Source organism: Canis lupus, chromosome 30 (assembly GCF_048164855.1).
Source record: "Canis lupus baileyi chromosome 30, mCanLup2.hap1, whole genome shotgun sequence".
NCBI classification, from domain to species: Eukaryota; Metazoa; Chordata; class Mammalia; order Carnivora; family Canidae; genus Canis; species Canis lupus.
Window position 1 is genome coordinate 3,411,438 of NC_132867.1, and position 15,066 is coordinate 3,426,503.

Consider the following 15,066-nt stretch of genomic DNA (forward strand, 5'->3'; position numbering starts at 1 on the left):
GGCCTGGACGGGTTCTGGGGCACTTCCTCCCCTCCCCGCAACCCGTGTCTGGGTGCCTTGGGCACAGAGGGCCTGCAGGGTGGTCAGCGTGGCTGTGGAAGTGATTTCAGGACAGCAGGCCCTTGTGTTGTGCCCAAGATTGCGAATCCGAGAAACCACCAAGGAGCCGACACCAATGCAAACTCCCGAGGGTCTCTTTACAAGCTGGAGCTTGGGTCCAAGTGCACCAGATACATTGGAGCAGGGACTTGGACCCCGAGACTAAGAGGCGAGGCAGCTTTATAGGGGCCAGTGGACCATGGGATATGCAGAAAGTTGCAGTCATGTCTGTCCACATGTAGGTGGCCGATTGAATTACACCTTACCCTATAGTATCCACTTGAGCTGGTCTATTATTTTGGTCAGAATTGGTGCACGATTTTGGTGGGTACAAAGCAGGGTTACATTGTTATGAGCCGATTTCTGATTAGGGTGTGCCCAGTGGCCTGACTAGGGTGGGGCAGCGCCTTAAGACATAAGCAGGTCATTTGGGGGTCATAGGGGAGTTGGCGGGTGTAACACAAAATGGAATCAGTCCTGCTCTGCTTGTCCAGTGGTAGGGGATTTTTGTTAAATTTCCTGAGTCCCACACTTACAGCTCATGCACCTGGGCCACCCTCACCAGGTGGACTCAGCGTGCACACCTTGTGGTGCTGGATCTCTCACACCAATGTGTGGAGGGCACCCTCCTTGCCCAAGTGAGTAGGGGGTGGGTGAGCATGGGGCTCAGCCTGAAGGACAGTCAGGACTGGGGACCGACAACCCCCCCCATCCCCACCCTGACTCCCACATACAGGTAGCCCCATGGCTCCCCGCCATGGGCAGCCGGCTCCTCAGGAGCTCCCCCCAAGGGTGGACCAAATGTATGGTTCCCTGCTAGAGAGGCATTGGGGAGAAGAGAAGCAGCCAGCGCTTGGCAGGACCCACTGCCGGACATGGGAATGTGGCCGAGCTGGACCTTCCAGCTCAGCTGACCCTCTAGTGGAAAGTCACTGCATGAGCTTCCCGCGGATTGGACAGGAGAGCCCAGCTAGCCACCCAGCGCCAGCACCAGAAATGAGGTTTTGCCAACCATTTCGGGGTTTTGGGTTACCCAGCCAGAGGATCCAATAGCTGCACGTGATAGCTGCATGTGATAGAGACACACACACACCAAAACAAGCAAAAGTCGGAATCCCCCCAATGTTGTCAAACAGCAGCTGGATGGTTACATACACCACGCTGTGATCCCCAATAGGATACATGGAAGACGCTATAAACCACGACTGCAGACATTCTGGAGGCACGGAGATGTGCCTGATGGGTTCCAACAAGGAGCACAGAGGGGAAGGAAGCATCCTACGGACAGGGGGCACCTCCTAGGAAAGGACACCAGGTCCCTGTGAAGGCTACAGAGGGTGAAATCTCTCCCCTTCTCTTTGTGCTTCTGGTTTTCCTCCTACATGCCATTTTCCTCAATCATATTAGAAATAATTTATTTTATGTTTTTAAATTTATTTTTATTGGAGTCCAATTTGTATGAATTCTTTCTTCAGCAAGGGTGTCATTCAGGAGAGAAGGAGAGATAAAGATTTTCCTAGACAGGCAACATATAAAGGAGTTCATGACCACTTAACCAGTCCAGTAAGGAATTTTAAGAGGGACTCTTCTAGTGGGGGGAAAAAGAGACCAAAAGAAACAAAGACTAGAAAGGACCAGAGAAAGTCACCAGAAACACCAACTCTTCTGGAAACACAAAGGAACAAAGTTCATATCTTTGAATAATCATTCTGAAGGCTGATAGACTAAATGCTCCAATCAAAAGATATAGAGTATCAGAGGGGCTTAAGAAACAGGATCTGGGAGGCCTGGGTGGCTCAGGGGTTGAGCCTCTGCCTTTGATTCAGGGTGTAATCCTGGAGTCTAGGATCGAGTCCCATATTCTGCTCCTGGTGGGGAGCCTGCTTCTCTCTCTGCCTAATTTTCTGCCTCTCTCTCTCTCTCTCTCTCTCTCTCTCTCATAAATAGAATCATTATTAAAAAAACAAGATCCATCTGTATGCTGCCTACAAGATGCTCACATTAGACTTATAGACACCAGGAGATTGAAAGTCAGGGGATGGAAAATCATCTATCATGCTAATGGATATCAAAAGAAAGCTGGAGGGCCCATACTTATATCAGACAAAGGAGAATTGAAACCTAACCCTGGGGGACACCTGGTGGCTCAGTGGTTGAGCATCTGCCTTCGGCTCAGGGGTGATCCTGGGATCCCAGGATCGAGTCCCATATCGGCCTCTCTTTGCGGAGCCTGCCTTTCCCTCTGCCTATGTTTTGCCTCTGCTTCTCTGTGTATCTCTCATGAATAAATAAATAAAATATTTAAATTTCAAAAAAGAAAGAACAACTAGTATAAGAAGAGATGAAAAAGGGCCTTATTTCATAATTAAAAAGACTCTCTATCAAGATCAAACAACTAAATATTTATGCTGCCAACATGGGAGTACCTAAATATAGAAACCAATTAACAGCAACAGTACAGGAACTCACTGATAATAATAAAGTGACAGGGGATTTTAACACCCACTTATGGCAATGGACCAATCATCTATACAGAAAATCAACAGGGTAACAATAGCCTTGACACACTGGACCACAGGGACTCAACAGATAGAGTCTGAACATTTCATCCTAAAGCAGAATACACATTCCTTTCGTTTTTTATTATTTTTGATAGCACATAGAGAGAGAGAGTGAGAGGGGCAGAGACATTGGCAGAGCGAGAAGCAGACTCCTTTCACCGGGAGGCCGATGTGGCATTCGATCCCAGGTCTCCAGGATCGCACCCTGAGCCAAAGGCAGGCGCTAAACTGCTGCGCCACCCAGGGATCTCTACACGTTCCTTTCAACTGCACATGGGACATTCTACAGAACAGATATCATGGCCCACAAATCAGCCCTCAACAGGTACAACAGGTACAAAAAGGTTGATATCACACCCTGTACAGTTTTGGACCACGACACTATGAAACTTGAAGTCGACAGTAAGGAAAAAAAATTGGACAGACCAGAAATATGTGGAGATTATGAACATCCTACTAGAGAATGAATGAAGCAACCAAGAAATTAAATAGGAAATTTAAAACAAATGAAAATGAAAGTATGTTTCTCAAAACCTCTGGGATGTAGCAAAGGCAGTCCTAAGAGGGAAGTACATAGCAATACAGGCCTACCTCAAGAAACAAGAAGTCTCCAATACAAAACCTAACCCTACACATAAGGAGCTGGAAAAGGAATAGCAAACATAGCCTGAAGCCTACAGAAGAAGGGAAAAAATAAAGATGAGAGCAGAAATAAACAATCCAGAAACAACAAAACAGTAGAATGGAATAACGAAACTAAGAGCTGGTTCTTCAAAATAATTAATAAAATAGACAAGCCCTAGCCAGCCTTATCAACGAGAAAAGAGAAAAGACCTATATAAATAAAGTCACAAATGTGAGAAGAGAGATCACAATCAACACCAGAAAAATAAGACAATTATAAGGGAATACTATGAAAGATTATATGCTAACAAACTGGGAGACCAGGAAGAATTGGAGAGATCCCTAGAAATGTGCAAGCAATCAAAACTGAAATAGGAAGAAATAGAAATGTGAAGAGACCCATAACTAGCAAAGGAATTGAATCAGAAAGGCACCTGGGTGCCTCAGTGGTTGAGCATGTGCTTTGGCTCTGTCACGATCCCAGGATCCTGGGGCATCAAGTATCACATCACGCTCCCCACATGGAGCCCCATTTTCCCTCTGCCTATACCTCTGTCTCTCTGTGTCTTGCATGAATACATAAATAAAATCTTTAAAAAAGAAAAAAGATAAGAAGATGAGAAAGGACCCAAATAAAATCACAAATGAGAAAAGAGAAATAACCACCAACACTAGAAATACAAACGTTTATAAGAGAACATTATGAAACATTATATGCCAGCAGCCCCAAACCTGGAAGAAATAGATAAATTCCTAGAAATATATAACATAGCAAAAATGAAAAAGGAAGAAATAAGAAACTTGAACACACAGATAACAGGCAGAGAAATTGAATCAGCAATCAAGAATCTCCCAACAGGAGACGCTTATATCAATAGAATAGAATGGGAGGCGAAACAAGATACAAACCTGTAACTCGGGGATCCCTGGGTGGCGCAGCGGTTTAGCGCCTGCCTTTGGCACAGGGCGCGATCCTGGATACCCGGGATCGAATCCCACGTCGGGCTCCCGCTTCATGGAGCCTGCTTCTCCCTCTGCCTGTGTCTCTGCCTCTCTCTCTCTATCATAAATAAATAAAAAAATTAAAAAAAACTGTAACTCTATGGTCCATTAATCGACAACAAGGCAGGAAGGAATATCCAATGGCACAAAGACAGTCTCTTCAACAAACCCTAACCCTGACCCCAGGATAAGAACAAATGGTGTTGGGAAAACCAGGCAGCCAAATGCAGAAGAAGGAAACTGGACAACTTTCTTACACCATATATATAAAAAATAAATTCAAAATGGATGAAAGACCTAAATGTGAGACCTGAAACCATACAAAGAAGAAAAGATAGGCAGCAACATCTTTGACATTGGCCATTGGATCTTCTTTCCAAATATGCATCTGAGTTGAGTGAAACAAAAGCAAAAATCCTATTGGGAGTTCATCAAATTGAAAAGCTTCTGCAAAGTGAAGGAAACAAGCAACGCTAAAATGCAACATACATAATGAGAGGAGATATTTGTAAACAACACATCCAATAAAGAGTTAGTATGCAAAATACGTAAAGCAAATATAAATCTCAGCATCCTAAACACAAATTATCCAACTGCAGATGGGCAGAACACATGAATGGACTTTGTCTCTGACAAGACATACAGATGGCCACCAGACACATGGACAGACACACAGCGTCACCCATCATCAGGGAAATGCAAACCAAAACCACAATGAGATGTCACCTGACAGCCTTCAGAATGGCTAAAATTAACAACACAAGAAACAACAGGTGTCGGTGAGGCTATGGAGAAGGCAGAGCCCCCTTACACTCCTCGTGGTCCTGTGAACAGGTGCAGCTACTGTGGAAAACAGTGTGGAGGGTCCTCAAGAAGTTAAAAGTAGAAGTATCCTATGATTCCAAAATTGCACAGCTAGGTATTTATCCCGAGGATATAAAAGTAGTCTCTTAGATTCAAAGAGGGACATGCAGCCTAGTGTTTGTAGCAGCATTATCAACAAGAGCCAAACTGTGGATACAGCCATCGACAGATGAATGGGCAGAGACGATGTGGTAAATATACACACTGCGACATCACTTGGTCATCACAAGGGATGAAATGAAGCCATTTACAATGATGTGGGAGAAGTGGAAAGGACTTATGCTCAATGAACTCAGTCAGAGAAAGACAGATACCAAATACCATACAATTGCATTCACATGTGAATTTTAAGAAACCATACAAACTGGCAAGGGGATCGATGGGGTGGGATGAGAGAAGCAAACCAAGAAACTCACTCTTAACCACAAAGAATAAACTAATAGATAAGAGGAAGTTGGGGGAGATGGGGAATCAGGGGATGGGGATAGTGGAGGGCACCTGTGACCAGTACCAGGCATTGTATCCAAGGGTTGAATCAGTATGTGGTAAACCTGAAACTATATCATACTGTGTTTAAAAACAGGAATTCATTAAAAGTTTAAAATAATAATTGTTAGTATTGATGAAACATGTGCACACAAGAGATAAAATCAGAAAGGCAACTGAAAATCCAAATAAAGAGTATTTAGATCCACAAATCCCCTCCTTAGCTCAGCTCGGGGAAGCCTGCCATGTCTTTTCTGACCCCAGCAGAAGCCTGGATTTTGATTCTCTGGGGAGGCCACTGACTTGTTGGAGTCAAGCTATCTTTGAACCCAAAACCTAAATAGTGTGCATAAAACTAAACTGCCCAAGATACTAGGAGTCTCAGTGCATGCACAGGCCAAGACCCAAACTCTAACCTACACAGACATAACCCTAACCCTACACTTAAGCCTAATGTTAACCTAAACCTTAAACAAGACCTATCACTACTCAAAAACCAAACACAAACCCCAAGACCGAAACACATTCACTGAACCTACCTGCCAAGCATCACCCTAACTCCTAAACCTATTCTTAGGTTTCCTAGGTTTCCTTAACCCTGAGCGCTACCTTAAATCTAACCCTATCCCTAACCTCTAACCGTAAACTTAACTTAATGTATTCAAATCCTATTCTTAACCTTATCCTGTACCCTAACCCTAACTCTCTAATACTAACCCTATCTCATACCCCAAACTGTACCCTAACCCGTACCCTAAAACTAACCCCTAACCCACTGCCTAACCCTATCTCTTACCCTTTTCCAAAACCGTACACTGATCCTACCCTGACCCTGACCTGACCATTACCCCTAACCAAACACTAACCCTAACCCTAACCCCTATCCTAACCCTACCGCTCACCCTAACTCTAAACCTATCACTAACTTTAACCCTAACCCGTAACCCTAACAACTAACCCTAACTCACTACCTAACCCATTACCCTAACTGCAAATGTAATCACAACCCTAACACTAACCATAACCCTAACCCCAACTCCTAATATCCTGCCCTAATCTCTAAGCCTAAACCCTAACCCTAACTCTAAATCCTGTCCCTAACACTAACCCTAAACCCTTTCTTTTTATTTATTTATTTTTTATTGGTGTTCAATTTACTAACATACAGAATAACCCCCAGTGCCCGTCACCCATTCACTCCCACCCCCCGCCCTCCTCCCCTTCTACCACCCCTAGTTCGTTTCGCAGAGTTAGCAGTCTTTACGTCCCTAAACCCTTTCCCTACTCCCTAACCCCCATCCAACTCCTAACCACTCACACTTACCCTTATCCCTCACTCTATCCTTAAATCCGTAACCATAATCATAATCACTAAACCCTAACATCTAACATAACTTAACCACCAAGTGCCTCCCCTCCCCTGACCCTACCATTCATTCTACCCTTTCACTTACACGGTGGTTCTGAGTAGTCCCTTCTGATGTGGACGTGGCCCACAACGGCGCCTCCAGAGTCCTCCAGGGGGTCCTGAGGAAGCCAGGATCCTGTGAGTGTGGATGTGGCCCCACGTGTTCCTGAGTCATAGTCAGCGGGTCCTGAGGACGCTGGGTCTCCTGTCACTGTGGACTATGCCTCACATCCTCTGGAAGCCTCACAGCAGGTCCTCAGGAGGCCGAGGGCTCCTGTCAGCCTAGACATGGCCCCACGGCCCCCAGAAAACTCACCGCGGGTCCTGAAGGGGCTGTGGGCTCCTGTAAGCATAGATATAGCCCCATATATCCCAAAGCCAAAGGGCCGGTCCTGAGGAGGCCGGAGACTCCTGTCAGTGTGGATTCGGCACCCACATCTATCTTAGGCCTCACCACAGGCCCTGACAAGGCTGGGGTCTTCTGTCCACATGGAAGGATCCCCATGTTTTCCGAAGTCTACACTGGGGGTCCTGAGGACGTCAGCGTCCTGTTGTGTGGGCGTGGCCCCACGTCCTCCCATAACGTCACTGCGTGTTCTGAGGAGGCCAGGGCTCCTGACACCGTGGATGCGGCCCCCACCTTCCAGAAGCCTCAACTTATATCCTGAGCAGCCCAGGAGATCCTGCCAGAGTGGACATGGCACCACAGATTCCTGAAGCTTCCCTGCAGGTCCTGAAGCAGCCCAGGTGTTCCTGTCAGGGTGGATGCGGGCCCACATCTTCCTGAAGCCTCACTGCGGTTCCTGAGGAGACCGGGGCTCATCAGCGAGGATGCGTCCCCACGTCCTCCTCAGGCCTCCCAAGCACAGGTTGGCTCTTGTTAGTGCAGGTGGACAAGGCCTACTGAACCTTCGTGGCCCTTGGGCTGGACCTGGGCTTGGGAGACTCCTGCGGGATACTCAGGCACTGCAGGAGGCCATGCAGGAGGCAGGGTCCCCATGCACAGGGTCACAAATGCCTCCTTCCAGGCTCCAGCTGAGGCCTATGAGCTTTGGAAACGTCTCACTGAAACGGAGACCAATACCCGGCTTCCCCAGAAATACTTAAGGACAATGATTGGAGCCCACAAGACACAAAATGAAATGTGTACCAGACTTCAAGCACATCCTGCAAAACTCACTCAACCCTCTTCCTCTGAGGGCGGGACCACAGGCTGGCACAGCCGCCCTGGAAACAGTGTGGAGGCTCCTCAGGAAGTAACAAATAAAGCCGCCCTGGGACCAGCAGGTGCACGGCCTTAGCTCACCCCGAATACAGATGCATGGGACTCGGGGACACCTGCACCCCAATGTCCACAGCAGCCGGGTCCACAGTAGCCACACTGTGAGAGGAGCCTCCGTGCCCTCAGGCAGATGATGGATAAAGAGGATGGAAGATAGATAATGATCATAGATGATAGATAATTAGATGATAGGAATGGTACTCAGCTATCATTGAGAAGAAAATATTGCCATTTGCAATGATGTGGATAGAACTAGAGGGATCATGTTCAGTGAAATAAGTCAGTCAGGAAAGAAAATTACCGTATGGTTGCTTTCATAGGTGAAATTAAAGAAGCAAAGCAGATGGGCATCTGTGAAGGGAAGGAAAAACAAATAAGATGAAAACAGAGATGGAGGAAAAAAAGACTCAATCACAGGAAACAAACTGAGGGTCGCTGGAGGGGAGGGGAGTGGAGTGGAAGGAGGGCATGTGATGTCATGAGCCCTGTTGTTATCTCCAACTGGTGAATCCCTGAATTCTACCTCTGAAAATATAATACACTATACTGTTAATTAATTGGGTTTAAATTAAATTAAGTTTAAAAAATCAGTTGACAGTATCGGAGTGCATTTTCTTCCAGGCTCTCTATTCTGCTCCTTCAGCTTATGCCAGAACCACACCCCTGTGGGTTTGGTTTGTTTAAATAGGCTCCATGCCTCGTCCACAGTTCAGCACAGGGCTAGAATTCATGACCCCGAGATCAAGACCAAGGGTGAAGTCAGGAGTCAGATGCTTAACCAACGGAGCCAGCCGGAGCCCGAGAACCACACTGCTTTGTCCTGTGTCTCTGTGACATTGGTTGAAATAGGAAAGTGGAGGGAGGGGCAAGATGGCGGAAGAGTAGGGTCCCCAAATCACCTGTCCCCACCAAATTACCTAGATAATCTTCATCATCCTGAAATCTATGAATTCAGCCTGAGATTTAAAGAGAGACCAGCTGGAATGCTACAGTGAGAAGAGTTCGCACTTCTATCAAGGTAGGAAGAGGGGGAAAAAGAAATAAAGAAACAAAAGGCATCCAAGGAGGAGGGGCCCCACGAGGTGCCAAGCTAAGGCCGGGGCAAGTGCCCCCAGGACAGGAAAGCTCTGTCCCGGAGAAGCAGGAGCTTCACCAATCTTCCTGGGTGGAAAGGCACTCGCAGGGAGTTGGAGCAGGATGCCAGGATGGTAGGGATGCCCTTGGGCTCCCTAGAACACTACAAGACACCTGCGCACCCAGGAGACTGTACCATACCCCGTGGCCGAGCTCCCTAAAAGATTGCAGGGCCCACGGCTGGACCCGGAGGAGCTTGGAGGGGCTTGGGAGGCGGCTCCGCATGGAGGGGGCTGTGAGGCCAGGAGCAGCTCGGAGGGGGCTCCGGCAGAGGAAAAGGATCCCTGCGGAGAGGGCTGCGGGGCTCCGGGACCAGCTCAGAGGGGCCCGGGCGGTGGTGCCGCGGAGGCGGCTGTGTGGCCGGGAGGGGGAATCCAACAGCACAGGCACTGGAGCACAGGGCTCCAGGACACAGCCCAGGATCCATCCTCCCCCTGGGACAGGCAGAGCCCGGGAAGGCCCAGAACAGCTAGGACGATTCTGCCCAGAGCTGAGCAGATCAGCGTCCCCGCCTTGGCACCTCCAGGCCCTGCAGAGGGAGAGCTCCATAGTTACTGTGGGAGCTGAATCCAGGGCTCCAGAGGTGCCGGCGTCACTGGGATGGTTCCTCCTGAGGCCTCACGGGTTAAACAACCCCCACTGAGCCCTGCACCTGGCAGAGGGCAGAGCAGCTCCCCCAAGAGCTAACACCTGAAAATCAGCACAACAGGCCTCTCCCCCAGAAGACGTCCTAGACGGACAAGTTCCAGGGGAAGTCAACGGACTTAAAGTATACAGAATCAGAAGATACTCCCCCGTGTTTTTTTCTTTTCTTTTCTTTTCTTTTCTTTTCTTTTCTTTTCTTTTCTTTTCTTTTCTTTTCTTTTCTTTTCTTTCCTTTTCTTTTCTTTTTCTTTTCTTTTCTTTTCTTTTTCTTTTCTTTTCTTTTCTATTCTTTCGTTTCTTTTCTCTTCTCTTGTTTCTTTTCTTTTCTTCTTTCTTTTTCATTTGTTTGCATCACCCACCCTTTATTCCTTTCTTTTTTTCTTTTTTCTTTTTTTTTCTTCCTTTTCTCTTTTTCTCTTTTCTTTCCTTCTTTCTCTCTCTTTTTCTCCTTTTCCCAAAACAATTTTTTTGGCCACTCTGCACTGAGCAAAATGACTAGAAGGAAAACCTCACCTCAAAAGAAAGAAACAGTCCTCTCTCCTAAGAGTTACAAAATCTTGGATTACAATTCAATGTGAGAAAGCCAATTCAGAAGCACTTATACAGCTACTGGTGGCTCTAGAAAAAAGCCTAAAGGACTCAAGAGACTTCATGACTGCAGAATTTAGATCCAATAAGGCAGATATTAAAAATCAATTGAATGAGATGCAATCCAAACTAGAAGTCTTAATGACGAGGGTTAACGAGGTGGAAGAACGAGTGAGTGACATAGAAGACAAGTTTATGGCAAAGAGGGAAACTGAGGAAAAAAGAGACAGACAATTAAAAGACCAGGAAGACAGATTAAGGGAAATAAACAACAGCCTTAGGAAGAAAAACCTACGTGTAATTAGGGTTCCTGAGGGCACCGAAAGGGACAGAGGGCCAGAATATGTATTTGAACAAATCCTAGCTGAAAACATTCCTAATCTGGGAAGGGAAACAGGCATTCAGATCCAGGAAATAGAGAGATCCCCCCCCTAAAATCAATAAAAACCGTCCAAAACCTCGACATTTAATAGTTAAGTTTGCAAATTCCAAAGATAAAGACAAGATCCATAAAGCAGCAAGAGACAAGAAATCCCTGACCTTTATGGGGAGGAGCATTAGGGTAACAGCAGACCACTCCACAGAGAACTGGCAGTCCAAAAAGGGCTGGCAGGATATATTCAGGGTCCTCAATGAGAAGAACATGCAACCAAGAATACTTTGCCCAGTAAGGCTCTCATTCAAAATGGAATGAGAGATAAAGAGCTTCCAAGACAGGAAGGAAATGAAAGAATATGTGACCTCCAAACCAGCTCTGCAGGAATTTTAAGGGGGACTCTTAAAATTCCCCTTCAAGAAGAAGTTCAGTGGAACAATCCACAAAACAAGGACTGAATAGATATGATAACACTAAACTCATATTTGTCAATTAGTAACTCTGAATGTGAATGGGCTTAATGACCCCATCAAAAGGCGCAGGGTTTCAGACTGGATAAAAAAGCAGGACCCACCTATTTGCTATCTACAAGAGACTCATTTTAGACAGAAGGACACCTAGAGCCTGAAAATAAAAGGTTGGAGAACCATTTACCATTCAAATGGTCCTCAAAAGAAAGCAGGGGTAGCCATCCTTATATCAGATAAACTAAAATTTACCCCGAAGACTGTATTATTCCTAGGTATCTTATGCTTTTGGGTGCAATTGTAAATGAGATTGCCTCCTCAATTTCTCTTTCTTCAGCCTCATTTTTAGTGTATATAAATGCCATTGATTTCTGGGCATTGATTCTGTACCCTGCCACGCTACCAAATTGCTGTATGAGTTGTAGCAATCTTCTGGAGGAGGGTTTTGGGTTTTCTAGGTAGAGTAGGTTAGGAATAAACCTAACCAAGGAGGTAAAGGATCTCAACCATAAACACTATAGAACGCTTCTGAAACTAATTGAGGAAGACACAAAGAGATGGAAAAATATTCCATGCTCATGGATTGGAAGAATTAATATTGTGAAAAAGTCAATGTTACCCAGGGCAATGTACACGTTTAATGCAATCCCTATCAAAATACCATAGACTTTCTTCAGAGAGTTAGAACAAACTATTTTAATATTTGTGTGGAATCAGGAAAGACCCCGAATAGCCAGAGGAATTTTAAAAAAGAAAACCATATCTGGGGGCATCACAATGCCAGATTTCAGGTTGTACTATAAACTGTGGTCATCAAGACAGTGTGGTACTGGCACAAAAACAGACTCATAGGTCAATGGAACAGAACAGAGAACCCAGAAGTGGACCCTGAACTTCATGGTCAACTGATATTCGATAAAGTAGGAAAGACTATCCATTGGAAGAAAGACAGTCTCTACAATATATGGTGCAGGGAAAATGGACATCCACAGTCAGAAGAATGAAACTAGACCACTCTCTTTCACCATACACAAAGATAAACTCAAAATGGATGAAAGATCTCAATGTGAGACAAGAGTCCATCAAAATCCTAGAGGAGAACACAGGCAACACCCTTTTTAAACTCAGCCACAGTAACTTCTTGCAAGATAAATCCACAAAGGCAAAAGAAACAAAAGCAAAAATGAACTATTGGGACTTCATCAAGATAAGAAGCTTTTGCACAGCAAAGGATACAGTCAACAGAACTAAAAGACAACCTAAAGAATGGAGAAGATATATGCAAAAGAGGTATCAGATAAAGGGCTACTTTACAAGATCTATAAAGAACGTTTTAAATTCAAAACCAAGGAAACAAACAATCCAATCATGAAAAGGGCAAAAGACATGAATAGACGAAGACATTGACATGGCCAACATGCACATGAAAAAACGCTCTGCATCACTTGCCATCAGGGAAATACAAATCAAAACCACAATTAGATACCACCTCACACCAGTGAGCATGGGGAAAATTAACAAGGCAGGAAACCACAAATGTTGGAGAGGATGCGAAGAAAAGGGAAGACTCTTACACTGTTGGTGGGAATGTGATCTGGTGCAGTCACTCTGGAAAACTGAGTGAAGATTCCTCAAAGAGATAAAAATTGACTTGCCTGACGACCCAGCAATTGCAGCTTTGGGTATTTACCCCAAAGACTCAGATGCAAGGAAACGACGGGACTCCGGCCCCCCGATGTTTATAGCAGAATGTCCACAATAGCTAAACTGTGGAAGGAGCCTTGGTGTCCATTGAAAGATGAATGTGTAAAGAAGATGAGGTTTATGTATAAAATGGAATATTATTTAGGCATTAGAAACGACAAATACCCACCATTTGCTTCAACGTGGATGAAACTGGAGGGCATTATGCTGAGTAAAGTAAGTCAATCGGAGAAGGAAACAGTGTATGTTCTCATTCATTTGGAGAATATAAATAATAGTGAAAGGCAATATAAGGGAATGGAGAAGAAACGTGTGGGAAATATCAGAAAGGGAGACAGAAAATAAATACTCCTACCTCTGAGAAAGAAACTAGGGATGCTTTAAGGGGAGGAGGGTGGGGGGTGCGGGTGAATGGGTGAACGGCACTGAGGGGGGCCCTTGCTGGGATGAGCACTGGGTGTTATTCTGTTTCTTGGTAAATTGAACACCATAAAAAATAAATTTATTTAAAAAAAAGTTCAAACAACTAAATATTTATGCTGCCAACATGGGAGTACCTAAATATAGAAACCAATTAACAACAAATGTACAGAAAGTCACTGATAATAATACAATGACAGGGGATTTTAAAACAAACTTATGGCAATGGACCGATCACCTATGCAGAAAATCAACAAGGGAAAAATAGCCTTGACACACTGGACCACAGGGACTCAAGAGATATAGTCTGAACATTTCAACCTAAAGCAGAATACACATTCCTTTCAGGTGTACATGGGATATTCTCCAGAACAGATCATATCATGGCCCACAAATCAGCCCTCAACAGGTACAACAGGTACAAGAAGGTTGATATCACACCATATACATTTTCGGACCAAGGCGCTATGAAACTGGAAGTCGACAGTAAGAAAAAAATTGGACAGACCAGAAGTACTTGGAGTTTATGATCATCCTACTAGAGAATGAATGGAGCAACCAGAAAATTAAAGAGGAAATTTAAAACAAATGAAAATGAAAACATGTTTCTCCAAACCTCTGGGATGTAGCAAAGGCAGTCCTTAGAGGGAAGTACATAGCAATACAGACCTACCTCAAGAAAGAAGAAGTCTCCAATACACAGCCTAACCCTACACCTTAAGGAGTTGGAAAAGTAATAGCAAACAAAGCCTAAAGCCTATAGAAGAGGGGGAAAATAAAGATGAGAGGAGAAATAAACAATACAGAAACAACAAAGCAGTAGAATGGAATAACGAAACAAAGAGATGGTTCTTCAAAATAATTAAGAAAATGGATCAAGCCCTAGCCAGCCTTATCAACGAGAAAAGAGAAAAGACCTAAATAAATAAAATCACAAATGATAGAAGAGAGATGACAATCAACACCAGAAAAATTAGACAATTATAAGGGAATACTATGAAAGATTATACGCTAACATACTGAGAGACCTGGAAGAAATGGACAAATACCCAGAAATGTGCAAGTGAGCAAAACTGAAATATAAAGAAATAGAAAATGTGAACAGACCCATAACTAGCAAAGTAATTGAATCAGCAAGGCCCCTGGGTGCCTCAATGGTTGAGCATCTGCTTTGGCTCAGGTCATGATCCCGGGGTCCTGAGGAATCAAGTCCCACATCAGGCTCCCCACATGGAGCCTCAACTTCCCTGTGTCTATATCTCTGCCTCTCTGTGGCTCTCATGAATCAATAAATAAATCTTTAAAAAATGCAAAAAGATAAAAATATGAGAAAGGACCAAAATAAAATCACAAATGAGAAAAGAAATATAACAACCAACACTAGAGAAATACAAACGATTATAAGA